Source organism: Panthera leo, chromosome B4 (genome assembly GCF_018350215.1).
Source record: "Panthera leo isolate Ple1 chromosome B4, P.leo_Ple1_pat1.1, whole genome shotgun sequence".
NCBI classification, from domain to species: domain Eukaryota; kingdom Metazoa; phylum Chordata; class Mammalia; order Carnivora; family Felidae; genus Panthera; species Panthera leo.
This window is the reverse complement of record NC_056685.1, coordinates 76,806,014-76,822,797: the sequence shown is the minus strand read 5'-3', so window position 1 is coordinate 76,822,797 and position 16,784 is coordinate 76,806,014. Positions and strand designations below refer to the sequence as shown.

Here is a 16,784-nt window from a genome sequence, read left to right as displayed (position 1 = left end):
CTTTTGAATAGTGTATGAGCCTTACAACAATATTCTACCATTTTCTCTCTCCTGGCCTTTGTGGTATTCATATCATACTTCTACATATGTTATAAATATTTATTTACCTTTCAATTATTATTTTAAAAAGGCAATTACCCATTTTTCAATTTTTTTATTGTGGTACAATTTACATAACATAAAATTTATTATTTTAACTATTTTTAATCATACAATTCAGTGGCATTAAGTAATTTACAGTATTGTATAAGCATCAACACTATTTTCAGAAATTTTAATCATCCCAAACAGAAACTCTGACCCATTAAACAATAACCACCTATTTCCCCCAAACCTTGGCAACCAGCATCCTATTTTCTGTCTCTATGAATTTGCCTCCTCTAGATACCTTATCTAAGTGGATTCATAAAGTATTTGTTCTTAGATACCTTATATAAGTGGATTCATAAAGTATTTGTTCTTTTGTGCCTGGTGTATTTCACTTAGCATGTCTTCAATGTTCATTTAGGTTGTAGTATGTATCAGAATTGCCTTTCTTTTGAAGGTAACTAATATTCCATTGTATGTATGTATCATATTTTGTTTATCCATTTACTCATCAGTGGACATTTTCATTGCTTTCACCTTTCTACTATTGTGAATAAGGCTGCTATAAACATATAGTATAATATATCTGTTCAAGTCCCTGCTTTAAATTCTTTTTATACCTAGGAATGGAATTTCTGGCTCATATAGTATTTCAATTTTTTTTAATGTGTATTTATTTAGAGAGAGAGAGACAGTGCACTCACGCACAAGCAGAACAGGGATAGAGAGAGACGGAGAGAAAGAATTCCAAGTAGTCTCCATGCTCTCAGCACAAAGCCTGATACCGGGCTCAATTTCACAACTGTGAGATCATGACCTGAGCTGAAATCAAGAGTCAGACACTTAACCGACTGAGCCACCCAGGCACCCCTGGTAATTCTATTTTTAATTTTTTGAGGAACTGCCGTATTTTTTTCTGTAGTGGCTGCAAGATTTTACATTCCCATCAGCAGTGCACAAGGGTTCCAATTTCTCCACATTTTCACCAACACTTGTTATTTTTTTCCCCTTTCTGATAATAGCCATCTTAATGGGTGTGAAGTATCTCATTGTGGCTTTGATTTGCATTTCCCAAATGATTAGTGATGTTAAGCATCTTTTCATGTGCTTGTTGGCCATGTATATATACTCTTTGGAGAAATATCTATTCAAGTCCTTTGCCCATCTTGGAACTGGGTTTGTTCTTGTTGAGTTCTAGGAAGTCTTTATATATGCTGGATATTAACCACTTATCAGATATATAATTTGCAAATATTTTCCTGTGTTGATAGTTGTGATAGTTAATTTTATGTGTCAACTGGACTAGGCCACAGGGTACACAGACATTTAGCCAAATATTACTCTGAGTAAGTCCATGAAGATGTCTCTGGATGACATTAACACTCAAATCAGACTGAATTAAGCAGAATGTCTTCGCTAATGTGATTGGATCTCATCCAGTCAATTAAAAACCTGAATAGAACAAAAAGGGAGCTCGACCTCCCTGCCTTCCTTGAGCTGGGGCATCAGACTTTTCCTGCCTTCAGACTTGAACTGAAACATCAGCATTTTTGAGCCTTGAGCCTGCTGGCTTTTGGACTGGAACTGCACCATAGACTATCTTAGCTCTCCAGCTTGGCAACTGAAAATCGTGAGATTTCTTAGCCTCCATAATCATGCGAATCAATTTTTTATAATCTCTTTATATATATCTATCTATATTTATTTATCTATCTGTGTACATATATATTCCAGTGTTCGTTTCTCTGGAGAATGCTACTACTACTAATACAGAGTCTGGTATAGAGAAAGCGGTTCTGAAGGAATAGAATCTTAAGGATAAGTTTTCTGAATTGGGTTTAGGGTTTCTGGAATTGGCTTTCTAATCTGATTAGATTTAAAGATGTGAATGACTCCATTTCCAGTATTAAAGAGAGCACTGATAGTCCTTAACTTGGTCTGTCAATTAAGATATGTAAAATATTACTATTGGATACTCCTAGTTAATAGCTTTTAAGAAGCAAGAATCTGGGTGACTGTGTATATGATACTTTCAGACATTTTTGGCAAACTAACACATATAATGAGATTGGTTGCTTGCTCCTAATGTCACTGGATAAAGTGGGGGAAAGAAAAGGATGAGCTCAGGGATACAAATTTCTAGCTGAAGCACGACATGAATGACCTGAAAGCTTCTTTGTGTGTCCTGAAGGATACCCTTATCTCCTATAGCTGCATGGCTGAGATTGCTTAAAATTAAACCAAGAATCTCATTCTCTGACTGGATGAATTACAATGCAAGTTGAATTCCCAGCCTTGCAGGATGTCTACTGTTAAAGTGAAGACGTTGATTAGGAAGGAACAGGACTGTGAAAATTGGAATGGGGATGTGTGGGAAGGCCCTGATAAACCTTGGGACATTAAGCCTCTAAATTCTGATGAGTGTGCTTCACCAGGGGAACCACCTCTCCACCCTCCATAGGAGCAGCCTCTTCGTATCCATGGGAGTGGCCTCTTTGCCCATAGTAGTAGTGGCCTCTCCACTCCTGTCTGAAGGGATTAACCCTTAATTGTCTGAAGACACTGTAATGACCTCTTTGAGGCAGGTGCCATGCAAGATAACGCTGAGTTTTTTTCAGGAACCACACTCACCACATCTTTTTGTTTCTAGACTCATAACTATACTCAAATGCAGCAGGACACTAAAGGTGAGGTTCAAAGTGTGATCCATGAGGACATGCACTACACTCCAAAGAATGACTTGAGTTTTCTCATGTTTACAGATGGAAATCCAGGGAATATGTGTAGGAATGGGTATTAAGAGTATGGGATATGGGATATAAGAGTATGGGAGGAACATAAAGTTGGGTCAGGCTGAATTTATTGATATGCGTTCATTAAGCAGAGAAATTGTATTTAATATTACAGCTTGGGGAATTAGAAAAGGCTCTAACTGGTTGATTGGTTGGTTGGTTGGTCAGTTGGCTGAAATGTGGACCAGAAGTTTGCCCACAGTGAGAAAGAAATACCAAACTTGCCCTGGTTTAATGTAGAGGAAAGAATTCAAAGGCTTAGGGAGACTGGAACGTTACAGCAGATTTGTCACTTAGAACCTACTGAACCACTCCAGAGAAGTTCAAAAGATATACCTTTTACTGTGACTGTGAGAAATGAATTTATGAGAGAGGCCTGGGCATCCTTGGGAAGCTCTGTGATTGCCTTTCTAGTCCAGACCTTACAGTGGGAAACACAGTCACTGAATTGAGAAACCTAAGTACAATGGGAGTAATTGAATCCTGAGGTGACAGGGGCCAAGTTGTGGTACTCAACCACCAAAGGCGGTTGTGGTTACTGTAATGGACAGCAGAGTCAAAGCATCAATCAAAATGGCCTTATAAAGAACTATAACATTGGCTAGTTGACTACGATGTTCCTAGAAGTGAAATAGATAAGAAGCTTACTAAATTCTCATTTGAACTGTGTAAGTAGAATATTTCTAGGTCAAGTGGACAAAAGTCTAAACTGAATCATGAAAAGAGGCATGGCCCCTCAATCAGTTCCTAGACTTGAGCCACTTTAAAGACCCAGAACCCTTTGAATAAAGACAAGGCTGGGTAATTTGAGGAATGACTATGGTACACTGCCAAAAATTTATGGTGAACCCATCGTGTGATTATTTCACCAGATCTGAAATGCATAGATGGAATAGACATAATCCAGCAGCTGGCATTATCCCCACATTGATTCCCTGATATGTGGAATAAAGGCTATTATGGTGGGAAATGCCAAGTGGAAGCCACTAGAACTTCCTTTACTTAAGAAAATAGTAAACCCAAACCAATACTGCATCTCTAGAGGAATTGTAGAGATAAGTGTCCCCCATCAAGGAAAGATGCAAGAGTGGAAATTCCCATCACTTTTTTATTCAACTTGCCTATTTAGCCTGTGCAGAAGACAGAGGGATCTTGGAGACTAAAAGTGGATTATTGTAAAATTAATTAACCAGATAGTGACTCCAATTGCAACTGTGTGCCAGATGTGGTTTCATTGCTTGAGCAAATTAACACATCCTCTGGTAGCTGGTATGCAGCTACTGATATGACAAATTCATACCTGTCAATAAAGACAACCAGAAACAGTTTGCTTTCAGGTGGCAAGGCCAGCAATACACATTCACTGGCCTACCTCAGGGACATATCAAGTCTCCAGTCTGGTAGATTCCATCAGTGAAGCCATCTGGCATAGAGTTTTTTTTTCGTTGGGAAGTTTTTTATTACCAATTTGTTTCCCTTTATAGTTATGTCTTTTCAGATTTTATATTTCTTTGCAATTCAGTCTTTATATGTTTTGTGTTTCTAGGAATTGTTCCATTTTATCTAGGTTATCCAATTGGGTGGCATACAATGTTCATAGTACCCTCTCATAATCCTGTTTATTTCTGTAGAATCAGTAGTAATGTTCCCATGTTGGTTTCTGATGTTAGTAATTTAAGTCTTCTCTGTTTTTCTTAGTCAATCTAGCTAAAGATTTATCATTGTTGTTGATTTCTTTTTTTTTTTTGAAAGAAGCAACTTTTGTTTTATTGATTTTCTCTACTCTTTTATTTAAAAAATTTTTAATTATTATGTTTATTTATTTTGAGAGAGAGAGAGAGACAGAGTGTGAGTGGGGGAGGGGCAGGGAGAGAGGGAGACACAGAATCCGATGCAAGGCTCCAGGCTCTGAGCTGTCAGCACAGAGGACTACATGGGGCTCAAACCCATGAGGGTGAGATCATGACCTGAGTTGAAGTTGGACGCTCAACCAAGCGAGCCACCCAGGTGCCCCTCTACTCTTTTATTTATGTCTGCTCTACTGTTTATAAATTTCTTCCATCTGCTAGCTTCAGATTTATTCTTCTTCTAGTTCCTTATCATGTAAAATTAGGTAATTGACTTGAGATCTTTTTTTCATGTAAACTTCCTAGAGTTTTTTCCTCTAAATGTCCCTTTTAGCACTGCTTTTGCCACATGCTATAAGTTTTGGTATGTTGTGTTTTCATTTTCATCCATACATATTTTCTAATGTCCCTTGTGATTTCATCTTTGACCCATTTATTGCTTAAGAATATGTCAATTTCCATGTACATGAATTTTCTAGTTTTTCTTCTGTGATTGGTTTCTAACTTTATCTCATTGTGTTTGTAAAAAATAATGCTTCATGTGATATATTTTTTAATATATTGATATTTGTTTTGTGGCCTAACATATGGTCTCTCCTGAAGAATGTCCCACATGCACTTGAAAAAACTGTGTATTCTATTGAAGTGTTCTGTATACGTCTGTTATATCTAGATGGTTTACTGTGTTGTTTTAGTTCTTTATTTCCTAACTTATCTTCTGTCTAGTTGTTCTGTTACTGAAAGTCACTTATTGAAGTCTCCCCCTATTATAGAACTATTTCTGTCTTCAATTCTGTCAATTTTCACTTCTTAAATTTTGAGAGTATGCTATCAGGTGCATAAATGTTTATAACTGTTTCTTCTTGCCGTATTGGACCTTTTATTATTAGCTCTTGTAATCTTTTCTGATTTAAAGTCTATTTGTGGGGTGTCTGGGTGATTCAGTTGGTCAGTTAAGTGATTGACTCTTGATTTCAGCTCAGGTCATGACCTCACAGTTGTGAGATCAATCCCCACGTGGGGCTCCATGCTGGGCATGAGGCCTGCTTGAGATTCTCTCTCCCTCTCCCTTTGCCCCTCCCCAACTTGCAAGCTTTCATTCTCTCTTTCTCTAAAATAATAATAAATAAATAAAAATTTTAAAAATAAAATGAGTCTCTTATAGGGTGCCTGGCTGGCTCAGTTGGTAGAGCATGTGACTCTCGATCTTGGGTTTGTATGTTTGAGCCCCTTGGTGGGTACAGAGAGTACTTAAAAATAAAATAAAATCTTTTATTTTTTTTCAGTTTGGGATGGTTCATTAGACATCATTTAGATAATAACCAGAATAGCCCCTTTGAGAAGTAGTGAAATATTTGAGTCCTGAAGACTTCAGTCTAGTCATAAACAAGATTATTAAGGTATAGAGGAGTCTCTAGTTAACCAGCACGCTGTTCCCATTTCTTCAGCTTGACTGCATATATAAGAGCTCATTACAGTAATTCACTTTTCAACAGGAAAGATTGAAGTGATGATAGACTCAGACGCTAACTAAACATAGGTCCCTGCTTCACATAGCAGCCTTCATTGACAGTGAAACCATTTTCCCCAGTGTTTTGTGGAGCTTCCTACATTAGCAGTATAATGAAATAGAGCATTCTTGCCCAGGAAACCTCTGCCCAATACAATTCCATGCATCTTGAAAAGCCAAAGATGATCTAATTTTTGACACAAAAGCTCATCAATGATTTTGCAGATGGAAACTGATTCAGGGAGATGAAATGATCTGTCAGAGGTCTCCTGATATTTCTGCTACACATGGTTTTGAATGCCTATACCTTTCTTGTTTTTCTCCCATTGAATTTCAAAGGTTCAGTTTCCCGCCTTTTAAGGATCTTAAGAAACTAAAACCAGCAGAAAGCTTCAAATCTCCTTTTAAAAACAGATTTGAGATTGTAAAAGCAGCAATGAGAGTGAAAGCTTTCCTCTATCAATGTTTCTTCATTTCTTTGTTCATTCATTTACCAGATGTGTATCTATTTTATAAACATTTCCAAACAAGCACTTCAGTATTGGATCTTCCCACTACAGAAAGTGCCTACCTCTGTGTTGGGACTTGAAGATCACCCAGTCCTGAGTGGCAATCCAGCAATTAAGGGGAAAATTCCTTATAATAATGTTTTAATAAGAAAAAGAAAACCCTGAGAAGTGTCTTGAAATATAAGAAACAAGTCTCCCTGATTTGGAGCAACATGGCAAATATATTTCATTGCAGTTATGTCTCCAAAACCAGATGAAGATAAATAGTGCCAGTTCTCGACAAAATTGTGAGTTCTATCTTTGTCAGTCTTGATATCCTCTTCATGTACCCTTTTAATCCTTCAGCTGTCTTCTCTTATACTTCAAGCCTCCAAAGCTTTCCTATTATTCTCCCCTACCTTCTCTGCCATTCTGATTGTCTCCTGAATATCCATTCCTCTTCTTCGTATAGCAGCCTTGTTACATGAGTGACAAAGATACATCTCCAGCTTCAGGAGGACCCTAATTGCTACAGCTAAACCTAATCAGCTTCAAGAAGACCTTAAACTAGCTAACATCACTGAATATTGAGCATGAAGAACAAGTTGTGGTGGTTGAGGGCTTTTTTTTTTTTTTTCATTTTTAAAAATTTACATCTAAATTAGTTAGCAAATAGTGCAACAATGATTTCAGGAGTAGATCCCTTAGTGCCCCTTCCCCATTTAGCCCATCCCCATCCCACAACCCCTCCAGTAACCCTCTGTTTGTTCTCCATATTTATGAGTCTCTTTTGTTTTGTCCCCCTCCCTGTTTTTATATTATTTTTGTTTCCCTTCCCTTATGTTCGTCTGTTTTGTCTCTTAAAGTCCTCACATGAGTGAAGTCATATGATTTTTGTCTTTCTCTGACTGGCTAATTTCACTTAGCATAATACCCTCCAGTTCCATCCACATAATTGCAAATGGAAAGATTTCATTCTTTTTGATTGCTGAGTAATACGTCTTTATCCATTCATCCATCGATACACATTTGGCCTCTTTCCATACTTGGGCTATTATTGATAGTGCTGCTATAAACATGGGGGTGCATGTGTCCCTTAGAAACAGCACACCTGTATCCCCTGGATAAATGCCTAGTAGTGCAATTGCTGGGTCGTAGGGTAGCTCTATTTTTAGTTTTTTGAGGAACCTCCATACTGTTTTCCAGATTGGCTGCACCAGCTTGCATTCCCAAAAATAAAATCTTTAAAAATAAATAAAATGAGTCTCTTATAGGTAGCATATAGTTGAATCATAGTTTAAAAAAAATCTATTCTGCTAGGGGTGCCTGGGTGGCTCAGTCAGTTAAACGTCTGACTTTGGCTCAGGTCACGATCTCACAGTTTGTGAGTTCAAGCCCCACATCAGGCTATGTGCTGTCGGTTCAGAGCCTGGAGCCTGCTTCGGATTCTGTGTCTCCTTCTCCCTCCACCCCTCCCCCACTCACTCTCTGTCTCTCAAAAAATGAATAAACATTAAAAAAAATTTTTAATCTATTCTGCTAATCACTAGCTTTTGATAAGATGGTTTAATTCATAAAATTTAAAGTAATTACTGATAAGGAGGGACTCAATTTTTGCCATTTTGTTACTTATTTTCTCTTTGCATTATAGCTTTCCCCCTTATTTTTTATATTACTGTCATCTTTTGTGTGTGTGTGTGTGTGTGTGTGTGTGTATGTATTTTAAAGAAATGTTTTGATACCTTTCTTATTTCCTTTTGTGTATATTCTATACTTATTTTCTTTTTGGTTACCAAGGGGATTACAAATAATTTTGCAAATTTACACAATCTTAGTTTGAATTTATACTAGCTTAACTTTAATCACATACAACAACTCTGCCCCTATACTGCTCTGTCTCCACTCCTTTCAGTTACTGAGATCACAGATTACATCTGTACATAATGTACCCCCAAACAGACTAACAATTGTTTTTTATGCATTTGTGTTTTAATGTAGGAAATGGGGGCGCCTGGCTGGCTCAGTTGGTTAAACATGTGACTTCAGTTCAGGTCATGATCTCACTGTTTGTGTCAGGCTCTGGGCTGACCGCTCAGAACCTGGAGCCTGCTTTGAATTCTGTGTCTACCTCTCTCTCTGCCCCTCCCCAGCTCATGCTCTGTCTCTCAAAAATAAAAATAAACATTAAAAAATTAAAAAAATAAATAAATAATGTACAAAATAAGAAATGGAGTTATAAACCAAAATTACGATTCTGTTAGCTTTTATAATTGCTTATGTATTTGACTTTATCAGGATCTTTATTCCCCTCCACAGAGTTTTGAGTACTTTCATTTCAACCTGACTCTTCTTAGCATATCTTATGGGACAGGTCTAGTGGTAATGTACTTTCTCAGCTTTTGTTTGTCTGGTAATGTCTTAATTTCTTCCTTATTTTTGAAGGACACTTTTGCCAGATATAGAATTCTTGATTTACATTTTTTTTTCTCTCAGCACTTTGAATACATCAACCCATTGACTTGGGGCCTCCAAGGCTTCTGATGAAAATTCTAATAATCTTCATGGGGATCCTTGTATGTGATAGTTGTGTCTCTACTGCTACTTTGAACATTCTTTCTTTGGTTTTTGATAGTTGGTTATTATTTGTTGCAGCATGGGTCTCTTTGAGTTTAGCATACTTGGGATTCATTGAGCTTCTAGATTTGTACTTTCATGTATTTCCTTAAGTTTGGGAAGTTTTCAGCCAGTAATTCTTTAAATAATCTGTCACTTTCTCTTGTCTCCTTTGTGGACTCCTCCAATGTATATATTCCTTTCTTTATGGTGTTCCACAGGTCCCTTAGGTTCTGTTCGCTTTACCTTTCTGTTCCTCAGACTCCATCATTTAAACTCTTATCTTCAAGTTAGCTTATTCTTCTGTGTGCTTAAATCTGATTTTTAATCCTTTTAGTGGAATTTTCTTTTCTTTCTTTCTTTTGTTTTATTTTCTTTTTTGTTGTTTGTTTTATTTTTGGAAGTTTCAGATATACTTCTCAGCTCCAGAATTTCATTTTGGATCTTTTTTATGTTTTTTTTTTTTAAATATCTTTATTGATATTCCTGTTGTGTTCATACATAATTTTCCTGACCTTGTCCATGTCTTCCTTTAACTCTTTAAGTATCTTTAAGACAGTTGTTTTATTTTATTTTATTTAAAATTTTGTTTTATTTTATTTTAAATTTTTATTTATTTTATTTTATTATTTTATTAAAGTTTTTGTCTAGGAAGACTGCAATTTGGTCTTCCTTGTTGATGGTTTTTACAACTTTTTTTCCCCTTTGAATAGAACATGCTTTCCTATTTCTCTGTGTCTCTTGTGATTTTGTTGTTATTGTTGAAAATTGGACATTTGAATGTTATAATATGGTAAGTCTGAAAATGAAAATATCCTTCTCCACTACCTCCAGGGGTTGTTTTGTTTTGTTTTGTTTTGTTTGTTTGTTTTAATCTCTATGTGCCAGGCATCAGCCTGCATCTTTTTTTGGGCATGCATAATGATTTTCTTTCTTTTTTTTTTTTTTAATTTTTTAATGTGTATTTATTTTTGAGACAGAGAGAGACAGAGCATGAACAGGGGAGGGTCAGAGAGAGAGGTAGACACAGAATCTGAAGCAGGCTCCAGGCTCTGAGCTGTCAGCACAGAGCCCGACACGGGGCTCGAACTCACAGACCGTGAGTGAGGTCATGACCTGAGCCGAAGTCGGATGCTTAACCAACTGAGCCACCCAGGTGCCCCCATAATGATTTTCTAAATTCCCCCAAACATATAATTGCTTTTGGATTTCCTACTCTTTAAATGTCTGGCTCCCAAAGGGCCAAAAAAGAAACTGAAAGGAAAAGAGCAGAAGCTATATCTTTAAACCCCTTGAAAGGTGCTTCACTCAGTGGAGATTCCAACAATGCTAGCCTGGCTTTGTATCTGCACCTCCCTGATCTGAAACAATAATTCACAATCAGAACAAAGATTTCTTACTTACAAGAGAAGATACTTACTGCCTACTCTAGCTCTTGTAAGGTGCTCTAGGAACGTTTCCTGTAAGAGGGGTGGAAGGTGGGGAATGGATACCGGCTATAGTTCTAAAGGCTGAAATTACACTTTACTGGTCAAGCCTTCCCTTAAAAGTTGTAAAGCATTGAATAAACCCCAGAATCCCAAATTAGTTAAATCAGATAGACTCTGCCAATACAGTTGTTTAGTTGGAGAGATGGATTCCTGTGCTTCCTCCTCAGCTATCTTCCCTGATGTCACTTCTTTTGCCTGATATTTTTTTATTGTATGTCAGATATTGTGAACTTTATCTTGCTAGATGCTGGGCATTTTTCTAATCCGATAAATATTTTCAAACTTTTAGGACACATTTATGTAGCAGTAGTTTGATCCTTTTGTTCACTGTTAGATGAGACTATAGGAGCATTTAGTCTACAGCTTATTTTGCCCCCACTATGAGGCAAAAGCCTGTCTGAATACTCCATAAGATGTCCTATGAACTAAGCTTTTTAGTCAATCTGGGAACAGAATATACTTCTCCTCCCTGTGTGAGTTCTGGGGTTTATAATCATTTTAGGTGGACTTCTTTTAGTTGTCTTATATAAGAGGATGAATCTTGTCCATGTAACTTCATCTAGAATGGAAGCATTGGTTGAACTCTTCTTTTAAAAACTTTAAAAATTATAATAAACATAAGTGAAAACTCACAGTTGAAAATACTCCACGAGGGGCACCTGGGTAGCTCAGTTGGTTGAGCGCCTGACTTTGGTTCAGGTCATGGTCTCCTAGTTCAAGAGTTCGAGCCCCACAGTGGACTTGCTGCTGTCAGCCTGTCAGTGCAGAGCCAGGTTCAGATCTTCTGTCCCCCTCTCTCTGCCCCTCCCTGCTTGCACTCTCCCAATAAATAAATAAATAAATAAATAAATAAATAAATAAAAGTACTACATGAACTATCACAAAATATACAAATCCCAGATATATATATATATGTTATCTGCACCACATAAACTTCCCCATTTTCCCAAAAGACAATTATCTTCATCTTTAACATTGTAGGTTGATTTTGCCCGATAAATGGAATCATGCAGTATATATTCTTTAATGTCTGGTTTCTTTTGCTTAATATTATGTTCAGGAGATTCTTTGTATGGAACTATAATTCATTAATTTTTGTTACTATCATTCCATTTTATGATTTTATCCATTCTACTGTTGTTCTCTACTAGAAATAATATCACTATAAACATTTCTGTGAATATTTTTTGGTACACATATGCATGCATTTCATCTATGAATGGAATTGCTGGTCAGTCAAGTATGCATTGATTTAATTGTAGTAAATAATGCAAAATAATTTTTTCTCTAATCTTTTTTATTTCATAAAAATTTTAGACTTAAAGAAAAGCCACAAAACAGTATAGATTTTCCATATATTTTCAGATCAGCTTCCCCTAATGTTAACATATTACATAGCCATAGTACACTACCAGAATCAGGAAATTAAAATTTATACAGTACTATTAACTGAAGATCTCATTTGATTTTATCAGTTTTCTCATTAATGTGTTTTTCTGTCCCAGGATCCTAGCCAGGGTCTCAGAGAGCACCTACTTTCTCCCTAGTCTTCTGTGGTCTGTATCATTTCCTTGGTTGTTCATTGTTTCCAAGATCTTGATATTTTCAAAGAATGTAACTTTTTTAAATGTCTCTTACTTTTGGTTTCTCTAATATTTTTCACGATGGGATTGGGATTATGCATTTTGGGGGCAAAAATACCCCATAAATGATCTTCATCCTTAGTACATCATATTACAGGGGTCTGCATGATGACTTATGTTGACCTTGATCACTTGGTTAAAATGATTTGTTTACTGTAAAGTTACTATTTTTCCCTGTGTAGTTAATAAATACCTTGGGGAAGATACTTTGAGACTGTGCACATTCTGTGTCTTCTCCAACTTTCGTCCACTGAATTTTGGAATTCATTGATAGATATTGTCTGCAACAATTATTACTGTGATGTTACCTAAGGGTAATTTTCTTTTCCCTCTTCCACATTTATTTATTTATTTAAAAAAAATTTTTTTAACGTTTATTTATCTTTGAGACAGAGAGAGACACAGCATGAATGGGGGAGGGGCAGAGAGAGAGAGGGAGACACAGAATCGGAAGCAGGCTCCAGGCTCTGAGCCATCAGCCCAGAGCCCGGCGCGGGGCTCGAACTCACGGACCGCGAGATGGTGACCTGAGCTGAAGTCAGACGCCTAACTGACTGAGCCACCCCGGCGCCCCTCTTCCACATTTATTAATTGGAACTCTGTGCCAGCAAGAACTACCTCTTCCATTTATTTATTCACTAATATTGATAGAGACTCAGATATTTATTTTATCCTGTAGGTTATAATTTATTATTATTATTATTATTGTTATTGCTTCAATTCTTCCAGATTTGGCCATTAGGAGCTCCTTCTTTCTTTCTTTTTTTTTCTTTCTTTCTTTTTCTTTTTCTTTTTTTTTAAAGACACATTTATGCAGCGTTATGATCAGACTTTTAATTTAACAATCAACAGCATGGGTGCAAAAAAAAAATATCCATGTTAAAACCCTTTGTTGGAATGCTTTACACTTTCCACAGAACAGAAACTAAAATAACCTGTTATACAAGTAGTCACAAATACAGTCCTCGAGCTTTTTGCCCATACACATGAGTATTGTCTAAAATGTGTCTTCTTTGTAGCAGCTAGGCCCTGCCACCCCTGTGCTTGTCTGAGTTCACAAATCTGTTGGAACCTGTAGCTTCCCTGTCACTTCTCTGACTCTCTCCTGCTAAGCTTAGTTTCCTGGTAGTAATTAAAACCTAAAACCGTCTGACTTCGGCTCAGGTCATGATCTCACGGTTTGTGAGTTCGAGCCCTCCATCGGGCTCTGTGCTGACAGTCTGGAGTCTGCTTCAGATTCTGTGTCCCCCCCCCCCCCCCTCCTGCTCATGCTCTCTCTTTCTCTCTCTCTCTCAAAGAATAAACATTAAAAATATTTTTTTAGGGGCGCCTGTGTGGCTCAATCGGTTAAGCAGCCAACTTTGGCTCAGGTCACGATCTCGCGGTCCGTGAGTTCGAGCCCCGCGTCCGGCTCTGTGCTGACAGCTCAGAGCCTGGAGCCTGTTTCAGATTCTGTGTCTCCCTCTCTCTGACCCTCCCTTGTTCATGCTCTGTCTCTCCCGGTCTCAAAAATAAATAAACGTTAAAAAAAATTTAAAAAAATAAATAAAATAAAAATATTTTTTTAAACCTCTGCCACTTCCATAGCTGCTGCTGCTGCAACCACCATAGCCACGCTGGGTTTGTGGTTTGGCAAAGTATTGGCCTCCACCACCACAGGGGCCAGAGCTTTGCCCCCCCCCAAATTGCCTCCTTTCATAGGTCTAAAGTTTGAAGATTGGCCGTTGTAATTGTCAAAATCATTATAGCTTCCGCCACCTCCAAAGTTGCTTCCATCATTACCAAATCCGTGACAGCCATCCCCACTGCCACTGTATCCATTGCCACCTCGACTGCCACCAAAGCCACCTTACCCACTGAAGTTTCCTCCACGACCAAAGTTGTCATTCCCGCCAAAACCACCTCCGTGACCACCACCGAAGTTTCCAGAACCACGTCGACCTCTTTGGCTGGACGAAGCACTGGCCAACTCTTGCTTAGATATGGCTTTTCTGACTTCACAGTTGTGGCCGTTCACAGTATGGTATTTTCGAATGACAATCTTGTCTACAGAGTCACAGTCATCAAACGTCACACAAGCAAAGCCTCTCTTTCTGCCACCGCCTCGGTCAGTCATGATTTCAATCACTTCAGTTTTCCCCTACTGTTCAAAATAATCTCTCAGGTGATGTTGTTCAGCGTCTTCTTTAATGCCACCGACCAAAATCTTTTTCACGGTTAAGTGCGCACCAGGTCTCTAAGAATCTTCTCTCGAGACAGCCCTCTTTGGTTCCACAACTCTCCCATCCACCTTGTGTGGCCTTGCATTCACGGTTGCGTCCACCTCCTCCACAGTGGCATAGGTGACAAACCCAAAGCCTCTGGAGCACTTGGTGTTTGGATCTCTCATTACCACACAGTCAGTGAGTGTTCCCCACTGCTCAAAATGGCTCTTCAGACTCTTATCAGTTGTTTCGAAGCTCAAACCTCCGATAAAAAAGCTTCTGCAGCCATTCGGGCTCTTTAGTAGATTCTGACTTAGACGTGACAGCTGTGGGAGGGGAGACTTTAATGATGCTTACTCAGCAGTGTCCACAGGCAGAAAGGAATAATCTGATGAACATATCTCGACTCCTGTGTTCTTTCAACAAGTGGCTATCTATCTATCTATCTATCTCTCTGGAACCACAAGATGTTCCAGGATCATCTTATACATTCCCTGTCCAGCCCTGAAATCAATGATTTTTCCAAAAACTCTTGTTCCTTTTCTTGGAGACTGATGTTTAGAAACCAAGATTTGGGGCTAGGTGTGTTCATTATTACTGGAGTGTTGTTTCTTCTAGGCCCTCTTACCAAAGAGAGCTAGAAAGTATATGTATATGTATATGTATATGTATATGTATATGTATATGTATATGTATTAGCCTATGTAGATATATACATCTATATTTATCTTTGTGTATATTTAAAACATGATTTAATACTGATAGTTCAGGTTCCAATCCTATACCATAGGGTTCATTTTTAGTCTTTTCCTATTCCTTATTTGTAACTTCTTTCATAAGAGTGAGAAACCCAGTTCTTATTATCTACAATACATTTATTTATTCATTCATTTCTAATGTACCCATAGAGTAGTTTCAGAGTTGCTAACTCATTTCCATGCAAGAAATACATTTACTGACTAGTATAGCATTTATGAACCATTCTTTGTATTTAACCTTAAATTATTATTTTTTTCCCCAAGGGTACTAGCTGGTTTTTTTTCTTCCCAATGTGGTTATATTACTCATTTGTATATAATTAACTTCAGTTGTTAGTGTTTGTATCCATTTCTTGTCACCCTATATACTGGTTGGTTTCAACAGTTTATTTATTATGCGAATGGTTTGTAAAACATTACTATGGTGGTAAAAGTCAGATTATATAAAAAGATACACTGAGAGAGAGATTGCTGGGAAGATAGCAGAGTAGGAGGACCCTGTTCACCTTGTCCCATGTATACAACTACATAACACTCACATCAGAACCCAGAAAACAACCTGAAGACTGGCAGATCAAACTCCACAGCTAAGTGTAGAGAAGAGGCCACACTGAAGAGATTAGGAAGGGTGGAGACACAGTGAGGAGCTAAAGGGATTCACTGGACTCTCCCCTGGAGGGAGGGACTTGTGGGCATGGAGTAGGGAAAGAAACCTGCTATTACACCAGAAAGACTGATTCTCCATAACGTTTGGCTTTGAAAACCAGAGGGGCCAAATTTCATGAATTCTTCCAACCAGCAGAACTTAAAGCCTAGAATTTTATTTGTATCTCATCTCATCTCATCTCATCTCATCTCATCTCATCTCATCATCTTATCCGTGCTTCAGGGACACAAGCCAAAGCCTAGAATTTAAAAAAATCAGTGGGCTCACTCTGGGAGAGCCAGAAAGGCCAGAGGAAACTGAGCCCTTACACTTAATGCCATAGAGCAACAAATAACCCACGGAGAAACAGCACAGAAGCAGAAGTTTGAAAGATGCCTGGGGTGTAAGGGAAAGAGATTTGTTTACTAATCTCAGAGCATGTACTGGAGGGGCAGGTTCATTGGGAGACTTCTCCAGGAACAAAGGAGCTGGCAGGCACATTTCCCTCCCTTTATCCCAGTATAAACACATGGCCACTGCAAGAACCAGCACTACCCCAACATTCACTTCCTAACTTGCTTACACCATGCCTCACCCCCCCACCAGGCTTTGGGGATCTGCCCCCTCCAGCCTGGCTTGTCTCAGTACTGGTGCTGTAGGTCCCCTCCCCCAGAAGACCAGCACAAACCTTGCCAAAACTGCATCT

General features: G+C 38.1%; 1 protein-coding gene and 1 pseudogene across 5 annotated transcripts in view; one reads left to right on the top strand and one right to left on the bottom strand.

Annotated features, from left to right (window-relative positions):
• The window catches only part of FAM186A (family with sequence similarity 186 member A), a 78,225-nt gene that overhangs the window by 10,199 nt on the left and 51,242 nt on the right, over positions 1–16,784 (top strand). The gene's annotated exons all lie outside the window — the stretch shown is intronic.
• LOC122223943 lies at positions 14,033–15,016 on the bottom strand (annotated as a pseudogene).